At 43.5% G+C, this 16,435-nt stretch overlaps 1 protein-coding gene across 1 annotated transcript in view; it reads right to left on the bottom strand.

The window, feature by feature from the left end:
• LOC122062147 (protein YIP4b-like) overlaps positions 1–16,435 on the bottom strand; it is a 41,756-nt gene that overhangs the window by 14,737 nt on the left and 10,584 nt on the right. The window lies entirely within an intron of this gene.

Raw genomic sequence — 16,435 nt, forward strand, 5'->3', positions numbered from 1 at the left:
CCCCTAGGGAAGTTAGGGTTCCAGAACACAAGGGAAGTACATCCAAACACGCCCCCACCAAAACACTCAACATTTTAAATCAACAACAATTTGAAGGAGAGTGTCACGAGTCAGGGGTGATTTATGCTCTAGTTACCATACAGAGTAATACCGATAGGTCACGCTTATTCACTGAGGCTCCTAGAGAAGTGCAACCCTTGTTGAGGAAATTCGAGAGGCTATTCCCTGAGGAACTACCTGATGAGTTACCGCCTATGCGTGACATCCAGCACGCTATTGACTTAGTTCCAGGATCCTCTCTCCCGAACCTACCCCATTACCGAATGAATCCCAAAGAACACGCCGAACTCAAACGGCAAGTGGATGAACTGTTGCAAAAGGGATTCATTAAGGAAAGCCTTAGCCCGTGTGCTGTACCTGCCTTGCTAACGCCAAAGAAAGATGGCACCTGGCGTATGTGTGTTGATAGTAGGGCCATCAATAAGATCACCATCAAGTATAGGTTCCCTATCCCTAGGCTTGATGACATGTTGGATATGATGGCCAACTCTTCGATCTTTTCGAAGATTGATCTCAAGAGCGGGTACCACCAGATTAGGGTCAGGCCGGGAGATGAGTGGAAGACAGCCTTCAAGACGAAGGATGGCCTCTTTGAGTGGTTAGTCATGCCTTTTGGCTTGTCAAATGCACCTAGCACTTTCATGAGGGTAATGAATCAAGTGCTTCAACCATTCATTGGCAAGTTCCTTGTGGTTTACTTTGATGACATCTTCATCTATAGTAAGACCCCGTCTTCCCACTTGGATCACTTACAGAAGGTCTTTCATGTGCTCTCACAAGAGAAACTCTTTGTCAACCTCAAGAAGTGCACCTTCATAAGTGATCAAGTCATCTTCCTGGGATTTGTTGTGTCAGCTCAGGGAGTATCTGCTGACCCTGAGAAAGTGAGGGCGATTGTAGAGTGGCCTGAGCCAACTAACATTCATGAGGTACGAAGCTTCCATGGTCTAGCCACTTTCTACAGAAGGTTCATCTACCGGTTTAGTTCCATTATGTCTCCTATCACCGATTGCATGAAAAAGGAGTTTCAATGGACTAAGAATGCTACGAAGTCCTTTAATGAGATTAAAAAGCTTATGACTGAAGCTCCAGTCCTGCGCCTCCCAGATTTCTCTAAGGTCTTCGAAGTTAACTGTGATGCATCTGGTATTGGGATAGGTGGTGTCCTAGGACAAGAGGGCCACCCTGTTGCCTATTTTAGTGAGAAGCTTAATGAAGCTAGGCAACGATATTCTACATACGACAAGGAATTCTATGCGGTTGTCCAATCATTGCGCTATTGGCGACATTACCTTTTACCGCAAGAATTCGTACTATACTCTGACCACCAAGCTCTGAGGTACCTTAGTGCCCAAAAGAAACTCAATCAGAGGCATGCCAAGTGGGTTGAGTTCCTCCAAGAGTACACTTTTGTACTCAAGCACAGGCCTGGTGTCGAGAATACTGCTGCAGATGCACTGAGCCGGGTGAACATGTTCCTCAGTCGCACCAATGCTAGGAGTCGGGCTAGTGTGCTACTCCAAGCAATGAGTGTAGAGGTTGTAGGGTTCGAGTGAGTCAAGGACCAATACCCCACCTATCCTGATTTTAATGAGCCGTTCACTTCCTTGAGTGAAGGCAAACCAGTCAACTGCTCGGACTACCTACTTAGGGAGGGCTTTCTTTTTAAAGGAAGCAAGTTGTGCATTCCCAGGACTTCACTTCGAGATTTCCTGATCTGGGAATTGCATGCTGGGGGAGTCGCTGGCCACTTTGGTTGTGATAAGACCATCACCCTTGTTGAGGACCGATTCTTTTGGCCAGGGCTGAAGAGGGATGTTGCTAGAGTTGTGGGTCAGTGCAGGACATGCCAGACCGCCAAACAACAAAAGCAAAACACGGGTTTGTACACTCCCCTACCCGTTCCTCACTCCCCTTGGCAGGACCTTAGCATGGACTTTGTGTTTGGTCTACCAAGAACTTCGAGAGGCCACGATTTTGTTTATGTGGTTGTTGACCGCTTCTCGAAGATGGCCCATTTTATCCCATGCTCTAAGACCTCCGATGCATCCATAGTAGCCAAACTTTTCTTTAGTGAGGTTGTCAAGTACCATGGGTTACCCCTCACCATAGTGTCCGATAGGAATGTTAAGTTCACTAGTCATTTTTGGAGGACCCTATGGCGGATGATGGGAACGAAACTCCGTTTCTCCTCAGCTTTCCACCCTCAGACCGATGGCCAAACCGAGGTTGTCAATAGGAGCTTAGGGAATTTATTGCGTTGCCTCATAGGAGAACACCTTACCAGTTGGGATTGAGTCCTTAGCCAGGCCGAGTTTGCATATAATAGTTCTAAGAACCGTACCACTGGTCTGTCCCCCTTTGAGATCTGTTCAGGATACCAGCCTCGGGCACCCATAGACCTTATCCCAGTCGTGTCTAGTTCTAGGACCTCCCAGTCAGCCGAATCTTTTGCTCAGCATATACATGATTTGCATGCAGGTATAAGGAGACAGATAGCACTGAGCAATGAGCAATACAAATTGAAGGCAGATGTGCACAGAAGGCTACAAGAATTTCAAGAGGGTGATATGGTGATGGTAAGAATCAAGCCACAACGTTTTGTTAGGGGAAAAGCGAGCAAGCTACATGCTCGTAGCACAGGTCCGTTCAAGGTACTCAAGAGGATAGGTGCCAATGCGTATGTTCTTGACCTTCCAGCCAGCATGGAGATCAGCAATATTTTCAATGTTGAAGACCTAGTCCCATACCATGGTACCTCTACCTTCACCTCTTTTTATCCTGATGACCTTGAAGACTTCCCTTTCAACATTGATGAGACTTCTAAGCCAAGCCAACCACTTCCCCCCACCTCGTTACCACCTGTGCCTAAGGTCACGAGGAGAACTGAAGAAATTGAGGAAATCCTTGATGAGAGAATTGTGTCCACACACACTGGAGGTTCTAGAGAGTTCTTGGTCAAGTGGCATGGACGTCCGGAAATTGACAACACCTGGATCACAATGCAAGAAGTCTAACAACTCAACCCAGACCTATTTGAGTATTACATGAGCATTAATTCACCAGAGGTGAATTCTTCCAAGCCGGGGAGAGTTGATGGGGACATCAAAGTGTACAGGCGCAAGAAGAAGAAGAAGCAGCCATCTTTGTGGCTGGAAGAATAAAAAGAAGATCTTGTGGGCCCCAAGCTCAATCCAGATTTTAGAAGATCTTAGAAGATTTCAGAAGATCTTGTGGGTCCCAAGATCGATCCAGATTTTTAGAAGATCTTGGAAGATTTTGTAGACCCCACCAAATCTTATTTGATTCTAGTACTTTGCTTTTAAATCTAGTGATATTTAATTGTCTTACACAATTAGGAAACTAGGATTTCTTTATATTGATCTATTAGGTAGTTTTTATTTCATGCAATTGAATTTCTAAGTATCTTTTTATTTTTGGAAGTTTATTCTCTTTAAGTGTAAGGCCATTGGCCATTGTTTATTTTCAATGAATGTTAATTGAAAAGAAAGCCAAGAGCAAATCCCCACCCCTCTCACAGTTCTCTCTCTCTCTCTCAATCTCGACTTTTCTCCCCTTCTCTCTCGCCTCTTTCTTCCTTTACCCTCTCGGCTCTCTCTTCTCTTAATCTTCTTGTCTCGCCTCCCTCTCTTTCTTTTCAGTCTTATTATTATTTTTTTTTTCTGCTGCTGCGTTATACTGCTGCACCTACTGCTGTGTTATACTGCTGCACCTGCTACTGCGTTATACTGCTGCACCTCCTGCTGCGTTATTACTGCTGCACCTGCTGCTGTGTTATTACTGCTGCACCTGCTGCTGTGTTATTACTGCTGCACCTGCTGCCTTACCCCACTGCTGCTGCAACATAATTTTTCCGGTACCAAACTGCTCTGCTGCAACTGCTGCCTCTACCTCGCTGCTGCTGCTACGTACTACTGCCGTTACAATACTGCTGCCGCTGCACACTGCTGCCTTTACATCACTGTTGCTACTTTCTCTACAATTGGTTGGGTGTATCTTCTTCAACAAAAAGTGGACTACAACCTCTTTATTTTGGAGAATCTGGATTTCTTCTTCTCTCCTCAGATCTGAATAACAGTGTGGTAAAGTACTAAACTAAATCCTCCCCACCTCCCTAAATCCTTATTACATATATTGCAACCCATTGACGTTGAAGTCTGCCCTTGCCCTTTGTTTATGCCTATTTTATCGATTGTTGCATATCTAATTTGGGTGTCTAGATGGATTTGTGCTGAACCTAATATTCATGTCGTTTGTTCCCTTCCCCATGTCCCCACTTGAAACTTGAGTAAGAATTTATGTGTTTTTCCGTCTAGATTAATATTGCTTTTTGGTTACTTTGTTTATTAGTCTCGCTTTATCTTGCATGCTTAATCGTGTTTGCTGAGATTCTTTGGTCTTATTTACCTAAGCCCCTTGAGTTAACCTACCTAGTTAGTTAATCTTGTAGGAGACCTAGTCATCTAGGAACCCCTCCTACATCACTACTTTTCTATTTCCCCTATTTTCTAAAGTTATTTAGCATGCTACAAGCCTACAATATATACTCTATAACATATAAAACCAACATTAAGCAACATCAAATCATCAAAAATCAATATAGCCCTATCAAAATCACCCTGCATTTTACAAAAAATCGACGGCTTAGTGAATCATGCTTGACCCGGCGTCCATGGCGGTGGCATAGCGATGCCTATCAGCCAATGGCGACTGCCATTTGTGAGACATAAATCGTAGCACTGCCATGAACTTCTTTTTCCGCCAGGACGCCAAATCGCCGCCTTGGCGACGCCTAGGCAACGCCATGACAACTATGGCAGCAACCTTGTTGTAGTGATAAAATAAGCTGGTTGGTGGCAATTCCAGCTTAGACCCAAGGTAGTGATTCCCCGGTCATATCCTCTCTTCTTTTTCTACAAATAAGTATTCTGTGCACAATTCAATCACTGATTTCAAGTGGTTTGATTTCAGCAAACCCTATGACTTCCCGTTTGATCTTCAGCTGCTGTTTCTTAGCCCCATTATACTATCTGATCATTGTTTAATGATCACCTTACTTTCCGAATCGACATCTATATTCATAATGAACCCAAAAACTAGTTTTACGGTATTAGTCTGAACTTTTTGTAAGTTATTCTCCTATATCGGATTAGTATCTGTTCAGATTTTTATTCACATCAGAGTCCTTGATTCTGTTTTATTGGATTTCCTTGAATCCAGTATATTTATTTTGTCTATGATTTTAGCTGGTGATTGGTTTTTTGAAACCTAGTGTTAGATGGATTTAAACACCATTACAAATACTAACCATTCAGGTACCAAACTCGTTGCCCCTCAAAGAGCTCAGTACAAACTCGTTGGCCCGGCACTAGGAAAGACTGAAAAACGAACATACTTTTACACCCACAGAGACGACATATTAACACCTTGACTCACTTTTGAACTAGTTTTTTTTTTTTTTTTTTTAAGCTTATCCCAACACACATGGTTCAAGATAATATATCTTGACAATATATCCAAATATGGGATATATGACCCAGATATAGTGGCAAAAATAGATTACAATATTAGGATTAGGGAATTGTAAAAAAGGAAAGAGATCTAAAAGATCTTTTTCCTAAGATTCCTGTTTGGCATATAACAAAATGGATGGCATTCATTTCAACTCTTAAATGCTCATGATATAATGGTTATATCAATTGAGTATTCAACCTTTTTATAGTCTCGTCTAGGGATCTGAGTTTTGAATGTAGAGGGCCAACTATCATTGTGCTGCACAAGACGGTGCCGTCTCACTTCGAGTTCCTTCCTTATTAGTCAAATCTGATGATACGCCTCGGCTTCAGCTGCCTGCTAGGTGATCGAAATCGCTTAGGTCAGTGAGGACTCACTCAACCACCTACTCCTTCTCTATCTAATAATTTCTTCTATCTGGCGACCCGCTGCGCCGGGCTATAAGATAAGATACAGCTGTTGTACTACTTGACTGGAAAGAAAGAGCTGCAGTAAGAACTGGAGACTGAAGTATGTATCATAACCCTCTCTTCCGCTACTAGTGGACTATTGCACAGAAAGGCCGACAGAAGCAACATTTCTTAGCGCGTTTTTCAAGCGCTTAGCTTCTGCTAGCGTATGATTACCTTTTGACCTTTAGGGGGTTGTGAGGCGCTGTCAAGCATCAGCGTCTTTGACTGCTCGAGCCAACCTTCCTCAATAATTAGGTGTTCCCACGATCATTCCGCCTTCACTTCCCGTAGTCAGGGCACTTCGCGAACAAGCACTAATCAATGCTCAACTCATCTCATTCCCTGTATTTCTCTCAAATAGAGAAAGCGGTTCATTTCACTTGATGATTCCACAACCCTCATAAGGACGGGAAAGGGATAATCATGAAAAGTGTCACAGATCACTTCACCATTCGGCCCATCAAAAGAGCCATATCCTAAACCAAACCTATCAAGGTTTTATCGCCTCCCTCATCCGAAGGCATCGTAACATATGTATCAACGATTCTATAAAAGGAGAGGAAATTGGATCCATCCCTGGAGGCACAGGCATAGACGGAGCAGAAGCATAGGGAGAGGTTGAAGCAGGAGCAAAGGAGGGGATTGAATGAGGGATGCATCTTCTGAACCGCTTGAGAGCTGGAAGATTGGGATATCCCGACTTATACCCGCTTTTAAAGGTAAGATATCGACCTTTGATGGGGAGGGCGGAGCGGATAAGAAATGAATGCAAGCTTTATCCCCTTCTTTATGCAACTCTTCTTCTCAGATACAGATCGGCTGGACTAGTGCCTTTTGGGGGATATTACTGAAATGCCCCTCCCTATTTTCATCTCTTTTCTTCAATATCCGTTCATCAGTCTTTTGGGGAGGGAAGAGAATCGAGCATGGCTCAGTCATTATCCGGGATCCAGGCGAGACGAGGAGAAGAAAGAAACATTGGTTCAAGCAGTTAGAGTAGCGATGGAGGAATTCGATCAAGCTTCTCCTCCTTCCAAACCATCTGTTCTTGGATCCGATTGCCATTAGGATCAGAATCTCTTTCTCCTCCTTCCCCTCTACTCTAAGGCTCTCCCTCTCCTCAGTACTGCCTTTTTCCGGGGTTTGTACGACTACAACATACTACCTCATAAGCTAAACTAATCCACCTTCATAGTCAATCTGCCTTATCTATCTTTCTAATAAGCCCCTTTCCTTATATTATAGGTGAGGGTGCGCAAGAGCTCTCACGTTTTTCAGCTCTGGTGAGAAGCTTTAAGAGATAAGGGCTTCACCGCCTTTCCTTATGGCATAACAAGAGCAAGGAATGGGAAGGATAAGGCTTTGTAAAAACCTGGATTCTCTTTTTTTCAAGCAGCCTTGGAAGCAATCTGATTTTCCCTACCCGGAGAAAGATAAACCATTGAATGGGGAGGACAATACTCTTTGATCATGGTTAACATGAGATATCAGTGAATATTGTACGACCGCCGCCATTCAAGATAAGCGGCTCGGCTTACTAATTGAAAGCTAGGCTTACCAATTGAAAATTGCATTATAGCCAGCCAAGCCGTGAGCTACTCCCTACCCATAGAAAGGGGTTTTCGACTTAGTGATAGAGGCGCCTTTACCTGTGTTCATATGGATAGCACCCTTTTAGGTTAGGTAGGGAGTTGTTAACGCAATAGTAGGCTCGTCTTGTCGATGGAGATATACCTTGTGGGGGGGCAGCCGAGAACAATTCAGATAGTTCAATGCCCGGGTCGCCAGCAGTCTCGGAAAGAGTTGGTTCAGCTATGCCCATCTCTACCTCTCGCCCAGATGAAGATCCTTGGATAGAAGATACCAATGGGCCATTCTCGAAAACATAGAGAAAGTTGTGCAAAGCGAGTAGTGGCATCTTATGAAAGATTAGCCTAATTCCTAAAAGAAGTGCTCTTAAAGTAGTCACTCATTACTATTCAATTTTCTTTGGTTGGGTCAGGTTGAACAGACGCAACCCTTTCATCGAGATCGGCTCGAATGGAGGCAAATGGATTGAGGAGGAGATAGACAATTCAGAACAGGCAGATGGGCCCTCTTGCCCCTTGTCGGTGACCTACAATAAAATCAGCAAGCAAAGGTTTCATCATCATCTTTCATTTTCGGTTAGATATAATAGACCAAACCTTTTGAGGATTCCATTTTACTATCCACTACATGAGCTCAAACCCCCAAACCCTCTGATGCAATCCTGGAGTTCAGAAACCCTGTTTGGATTGTTTACAGGCCCACCCGAACTAACATCAACTCAATCAAACAAGTTAGTGGCAAAAACTATAAATAATCTGAAGTTCCCAAGGAAGGTGGCATTTTTGTAATGAAATAGAATCTCAAAGCCTATCAACAAAGTAAGGGACAATATGGAATTAATTTAAATGGATGAGACAATTCTGAATTAAATAAAAGGGGAGTGAAAAAGAAAATGGATCCATAAAATATAGGGGCTTGGGTGTAAATAACAGAAAATAGGTCTTTAAGGGTTTAAGGGTAATAAGAAAAAGAAATAATCTTCTTCTTCAACCTTTCGACAGAAATAGAGACCAGTGGTTGTGTATTCCCTTGAGTTCAATCTAAGGGTAATAAGAAAAAGAGATCTTCTTCTTCAACCTTTTGACAAGAATAGAAACCAGCGGTGGTGTATTCCCTTGAGTTCAATCTAGTTTTCCACAGGAAGCTTCAAACATCGGGAAATCTTAGGAACAAGTTAGTGATCACCAACCCTATCAACCAAAAGAAGCCTCAACAAGCAAGCAATGATTCTAAAATAAATTCCTGAAACAAAAGGTAGCGATAGTTGCAGGTCCGTTCTGATATTCAAGGTAAGAATCTTATGATAGGCAAGTAAAAAGAGGTAGGGTTCTAGGGTTTGACCATTCGAATCACCGACCCAACCCCAGGAATATGGGGTCCTCTTGGTTTGTCTTAATGGAGTTCCAACGAACTCAACCAAATCTGGAAACTGTCAGTACAGAAACCAGTTATGGCCACAGTAAGCTTAGCAGGTGAGGAGAAAAAGAGAACCAAAAAAAAAAAAAGGGGAAAATAAGTAGTAACTGGGATATGTAAATAGACAAAGGAGGAATCAGAGAAAGAGGAGAACAACTCCTACCTAGAGTGGGACAGGAACTGCATCAGAGGGAGGAAGGGGAGGCCCACGGACTAACAGAACACCACAGCACTGTAATCAAACACAACTTACTGTCTTCTTCAATTTCTCTCCTCTCAGTGTAGATTACATGTGAATATTTAAAGATATAGATTTGACTCCTAATAGCCTACTAAAAAAACTCTGCTCAAAAATAGGAAAATTTACCCAAATAAAATAAAAGATTGCATATCATCACTGTTATAGCACACACCAACAAATACGAAAATAAACAAAACTAGATCCGCACAACACAGAGATTTAATGAGGTTCACACATCGGTGTGGTGTGCTACGTCCTCAGGCGAAGAAGATGTTGCTTCACCATGTAGAATAGAGATTACACCCAAGCAGCGGCGAGAAAACTCGCCCTGAAAACCCTAGCTCAAAAAACCCCCAAATTACAATGGCCTGCTCAACAAGACGATAGTACATTATATACTCCTCAAAGTCGCAGGTCGATCCATCGGGTCACGGTCGATCGGCCCAACCCTTATGTGAAGTAGGGGGTTCCTAGGTGACTAGGTTTCCTACAAGGTTAACTAGCCAAGTAGGGTAGACTCAAGGGGCTTGGGTTGGACAGGGTAAGGGAAGCTCAGCAAACAAGATTGACATCCAAGTAAAGTGAGATTAATAAATAATGTAGCAATGAACAATAATCGCCTAAGCATAAAAGCACATAAACTCACTCAAGTTTCAGGTGGGAATATGGGGTAGGGAACATGGCAGCAACTATGTGTTAAGTTTAGCACGAGTCTATCAAGACATTAAACAAACTAAGTAAACCAAACAATGCCCAAAATCAACCAACTAATGAAAGGTAAAACAGCAGAAGCTTCTTTAGGGAAAACAATAAGTATTGGCTTTTAAAAAAAAAAAAAAAGTTCATATTTCAGTGGGTACTAATGGAGGTAATGGGAGGCCAATGAATGTAGAACAACGGAGGTTCTTTACTTACTTCCTTGTTGTCTGAAGTATGAGGAGAAAAGAAGAAGCCGAAGTCTTCCAAAACAGAGGTGCATTCCACCTTATTTGATGAAGAAAAAAATTCCAGCTTGATGATGAAGTGTCCAGCAGCAGTCCGATGGAGCTTATACGACTGAGATGGCCTTCAATCTGTTGTGACTAATGGTTGCAGCAGTATAGCAGTACCGAGAGAGACAGAGAGTGAAAAGGGAGAGGTGAGATGAGAGAACAGCGAGAAAGAGAAGAGGGGCGAGAGTGAGAGGTGAGAAAAGGGAGAGGGCAGAGAGAGAAATCGTGGGGGGTTTGGGGAGTTCTTTTTCTTTCAATATTCTTCATTCATTAATTAGAACCTTTGCCAATGGCCTTACATAAATAAGAGACTAATTACTAAAAAGAAAAGATTATTCTAGGAATGCTATTTCATAAACAAAGAAACTTTATAAAAAGAAATCAATAGGATAATTACTTAGTTTCCTAATTAACTTAAAGACTCAAATAAACAAAATCCTAAGAAATAAAACTACTAAACTATCAGATTTGGTGGGGGCCACACAATCTTGGCAAAATTTGGAACAAGAGGACTCGATCCAGCACTGGAAAGGCTGGATCAAGCCTTCCTTTCTTCTTCTTCTTCCTTCTTCTTCCTTCTTCTAATCCTCCAACCACAAAGAAGGTTGGGTCTTCTTCTTTCTTCTGTTGTACGTCTTGATGTCCCCATCAACTCTCCCCGACTTGGAAGAATTCACCTCCGGTGAATTAAATCTCATGTAATATTCAAGTAGGTCTGGGTTGAGTTGTTGGGCTTCTTACATTGTGATCCAGGTGTTGTCAATTTCCGGACGTCCATGCCACTTGACCAAGAACTCTCTAGAACCTCCGGTGTGTGTGGATACAATCCTCTCATCAAGGATTTCTTCAACTTCTTCAGTTCTCCTCGTGACCTTTGGTACAGGTGGTAAGGAACTTGGGGGAAGTGGTTGGGTTAGTTCAATAGTATCATCAAGGGTGAAAGGGAAGTCCTTAAGGTCATCAGGGTAAAAGGGGGTAATGGTAGAGGCACCATAGCATGGGACAAGATCTTCCACGTTGAAAATGTTACTGATTTCCATACTAGCTGGTAGATCAAGGACATAAGCATTGGCACCTATCCTCTTAAGTACCTTGAAAGGACCTGTGCTACGATCATGTAGTTTGCCCCCAACAAAACATTGCGGCTTAATTCTAACCATCACCATATCGCCCTCTTAAAACTCTTGTAGCCTTCTGTGCACATCTGCCTTTGACTTATATTGATCATTGTTCAGTGCTATCTGTCTTCTTATACTTGCATGCAAATCATATATATGTTGAGCAAAAGACTCAGCTGACTAGGAGGTCCTGGAACGAGACACGACTAGGATAAGGTCTATGGGTGCCCGGGGTTGGTATCCTGAACAGATCTCAAAGGGGGACAAACCAGTGGTATGGTTCTTAGAACTATTATATGTAAACTCAGCCTGGCTAAGTACTCGATCCCAACTGGTAAGGTGTTCTCCTATGAGGCAACGTAATAAATTCCCTAAGCTCCTATTGATAACGTCGGTCTGGCCATCGGTCTGAGGGTGGAAAGCGGAGGAGAAACGGAGCTTCGTGCCCATCATCCGCCATAAGGTCCTCCAAAAATGACTGGTGAACTTAACATCCCTACCTAACACTATGGTGAGGGGCAACCCATGGTACTTGACAACCTCATTAAAGAAAAGTCTGGCTATTATGGATGCATCAGAGGTCTTAGAGCATGGAATGAAATGGGCCATCTTCGAGAATTGGTCCACAACCACATAAATAGAATCATGGCTTCTCGAAGTTTTTGGTAGACCAAGCACGAAGTCCATGCTAAGGTCCTGCCAAGGGGAATGGGAACGGGTAGGGGAGTGTACAAACCCGTGTTTTACTTTTGTTGTTTGGCAGTATGGCATGTCCTATACTGACTCACAACTCTAGCAACATCCCTCTTCAGTCCTAGCACAAAGAATCGGTCTTCAACGAGGGCAATGGTCTTATCTCGACCGAAATGGCCAGCGACTCCCCCAGAATGCAATTCCCAGATCAGAAAATCTCGGAGTGAAGTCCTAGGAATGCACAACTTACTTCCTTTAAAAAGGAAGCCCTCCCTAAGTAGGTAGCCCGAGTAGTTGACCGGGTTGCCTTCACTTAAGAAAGTGAACGGCTCACTAACCCTACAACCTCTACACTCATTGCCTGAAGTAGCACACTAGCCCGACTCCTAGCAATGATACAACTAAGGAACATGTTCACCAGGCTCAGTGCATCTGCAACAGTATTCTCGACACCAGGTTTGTGCTTGAGTACAAAAGTGTGCTCTTAGAGAAACTCAACCCACTTAGCATGCCTCTAGTTAAGTTTCTTTTGGGTACTCAGGTATCTCAGAGCCTGGTGGTCAGAGAATAGCACGAATTCTTGCGGTAAAAGGTAATGTCGCCAATAGCGCAGTGATTGGACAACCGCATAGAATTCATTATCGTATGTGGAATACCGTTGCTTTGCTTCATTAAGCTTTTCACTAAAATAGGCAACAGGGTGGCCCTCTTGTCCTAGGACACCACCTATCATAATACCAAATGCATCACAATTCACTTCGAAGACCTTAGAGAAATCTGGGAGGCGCAGGTCAGGAGCTTCAGTCATAAGCTTCTAAATCTCATTAAAGGCCTTTGTAGCGCTCTTAGTCCATTGAAACTCCTTTTTCATGCAATCGGTAATAAGAGACATAATGGAACTAAACCGGTAGATGAACCTCCTGTAGAAAGTGGCTAAGCCATGAACGCTTCTTACCTCATGGACATTAGTTGGCTCAGACCACTCTACAATAGCTCTCACTTTCTCAGGGTCAACAGATACTCCCTGAGTTGACACAACAAATCCTAGGAAAATGACTTGATCACTCATGAAGGTGCACTTCTTGAGGTTGACATAGAGTTTCTCTTGTAAGAGCACATGAAAAACCTTTTGCAAGTGATCCAAGTGGGAAGACGATGACTTACTATAGATGAGGATGTCATCAAAGTAAACCACTAGGAACTTGCTAATGCATGGTTGAAGCACTTGATTCATTATCCTCATGAAGGTGTTAGGTGCATTTGACAAGCCAAAAGGCATGACTAACCACTCAAAGAGGCCATCCTTCGTCTTGAAGGCTGTCTTCCACTCATCTCCAAGCCTAACCCTAATCTGGTGGTACCCGCTCTTGAGATCAATCTTCGAAAAGGCCGAAGAGTTGGTCATCATATCCAACATGTCATCAAGCCTAGGGATAGGGAACCTATACTTGATGGTGATCTTATTGATGGCCCTACTATCAACACACATAAGCCAAGTGACATCTTTCTTTGGCGTGAGCAAGGCAGGTACAGCACACGGGCTAAGGCTTTCCCTAATGAATCCCTTCTGTAGCAGTTCATCCACTTGCCGTTTGAGTTCGACGTGTTCTTTGGGATTCATTCGGTAATGGGGTAAGTTCGGGAGAGAGGATCCTGGAACTAAGTCAATAGCGTGTTGGATGTCACGCATAGGCGGTAACTCATCAGGTAATTCCTCAAGGAATAACCTCTCGAATTTCCTCAACAAGGGTCGCACTTCTCTAAGAACCTCAGTGAATAAGCGTAACCCATCGGTATTACTCTGTACGGCAACTAGAGCAGAAAAAACCCCTGACTCTTGACACTCTCCTTCAAATTGTTGTTGATTTAAAATGTTGAGTGTTTTGGTAGGGGTGTGTTTGGATGTACTTCCCTTATGTTCTGGAACCCTAACTTCCCTAGGGCATTGGGGATCAGTCTAATCTTCTTCCCTTTGAACTCAAAGACATAGGTGTTAGACTTCCCGTAATTGGTGACATCCCGATCATATAACCAGAGTCTACCTAGGATGATGTGGGCAACATCCATCTCTACGACATCACACCACACTCGATCCTCATATTCTGCAAAATGTAAGAGAACTAAACACCTCAGATTAACGGGAATGGTGGACTGCTCAACCCAGGCAACCTTGTAAGGCTTGGGGTGGGGTTCAGGTTTGAAGCCCATTCGAGCAACAACGCTCTTAGCGACCACATTCATCAACTCCCGCTGTCTATGGCGACACGGCAGTTCTTGCCCTGATGATATGTGTAAGTGATAAAAATATTAGTTCGTCGCCAATCATCGCTACTCCTAGGTTGTGAGACCATGCAACGCATAATGCCAAGCTTGAGGTCACCGGCCTCCTCGGTGTCCTCATCAGGTCTATGGTCTTCATACTCATGGTCCTAAAACCCCTCTTGGTCACCTTCTTCAGGGGTTTGCTCTCCGACATAAAGATTCCTATTGGGACTCTCTAAAGAAGTGACCAAACCCGCGACACTTGAAGCACCGTTGTTGCCCACTACTCTTGGGTGCTTCTCCCAAAATTTCTTTACCCTTCTTGTCAAATTGACGTTGTGGTGCAGCAGTGGGTTTTGGGAATCCAGTTGAGCCTTGGGGTGGTTTTCTAAATTAGGACTCCCCAACTTGGTAGCTCTTCCTCTGAGAATAAGTTCTCATGGAGGATTCCACCTCAAGGGCTATCCTGAAGGCCTGTGGAACGTCTCGCACCAGGTGGGGTGCCATACGAGACTGAATTTTGGAGTTGAGTCCGGTAAGGAATCTGGATAGTGTCTACTCAACATCCTCCCGAATACAGCTTCTAATTTTCAATTCATTGAACTTACTCATGTATTCGATCACAGTCAACTTTCCTCGCTTCAAGGTATTCATTTCATTCAACAACTGGAGCCTATAAGTGATAGGCAAGAATTCTCTTTTGAGCCGCTCTTACATCTCTACCCAGGTAATGATTGGTTCAAGTCTTAGGTGGTCCTCCTGGTACTCCAGGTCTGTTCAGAAGTCCTGGGCAGCTCCAATAAACTTGAACTTAGCAAATCGGTAGCGGACTTCCTCTGGAATATCGTAGAAATCAAAGTACCTATCCATCTGCTTGATCTAATCCAGAAGGATCCTAGCATCAATCTAACCATCATAGGTAGGGGCATCTACCTTAATCATCCGTCTGACATCAAAGCCCCTATCAGGATGCTCATAACCCTCATCATCTCCATATTGGGTTTGGCGTCTTGGCGGTGGGCTTCGACCCCTACCCCGATCCCTACCACGCCCTAGGCCTTGGAAGTTATCCCCTATCTGGTCATAATCATCAGTCTGGTTATTCTCATTTACTTCCTCAGGGTTAGGGCCTCTACCCCTAGGTTCAGTGCCAATTGTGTTACGGCCTTGCCATCCATCAGGCTTTTGGGCACTTGTCTTGAGGGCAGCCAACTTATTGGTAAGGGCTTGGAGATGGGTAGCTTGTGTTTCCTGTATGGCTTGGACGGCTTTCATGAATTAAGCCTGTTGCTCAGATTGGGTGGAGGCGCTAGGAGGGTCAGACATATCCTGGTATGCTCCACCACTACGAGTGGACATAAGGAGATGGGCAACCAAGGTACGGTTGCCACCAACGACTCAAGGTCTACTCAGAATCTCCAATTAAGACAAGTAGCTAGCCCTTTCAATCTTGAGGTCAAAAATCTCTCTCTCAAGTATGTGCTTTTGGAGGGAATAGCGTCCAATGCTATTTGGTCTCGCCAGCTTAAGAAAGAAAAGGGTGTCCTCTAATCTATGGTACCGCTCTCTTAGCTCAGACTCAACCATGGACAGATGGTGACAGAGACTAGACCTTGAAAGGTAACACATGTAAACAAGGGACAGCAGTACCTAATTACCCTAAACCCAGACAAAACCATGCTTTGATACCAAGATGATGTAGGGGGTTCCTAGGTGACTAGGTTTCCTACAAGGTTAACTAGCCAAGTAGGGTAGACTCAAGGGGCTTGGGTTGGACAGGGTAAGGGAAGCTCAGCAAACAAGACTGACATGCAAGTAAAGTGAGATTAATGAATAATGTAGCAATAAACAATAATCGTCTAAGCATAAAAACACATAAACTCACTCAAATTTTAGGTGGGAACATGGGGTAGGGAACATGGCAGCAACTATGTGTTAAGTTTAGCATGAGTCTATCAAGACATTAAGCAAATTAAGTAAACCAAACAATGCCCAAAATCAACCAACTAATGAAAGGTAAAACAGCAGAAGTTTCTTCAGGGAAAACAATAAGTACTGGCTTAAAAAAAAAAAAAA

This window comes from Macadamia integrifolia, chromosome 2 (assembly GCF_013358625.1).
Source record: "Macadamia integrifolia cultivar HAES 741 chromosome 2, SCU_Mint_v3, whole genome shotgun sequence".
Lineage (NCBI taxonomy): Eukaryota > Viridiplantae > Streptophyta > Magnoliopsida > Proteales > Proteaceae > Macadamia > Macadamia integrifolia.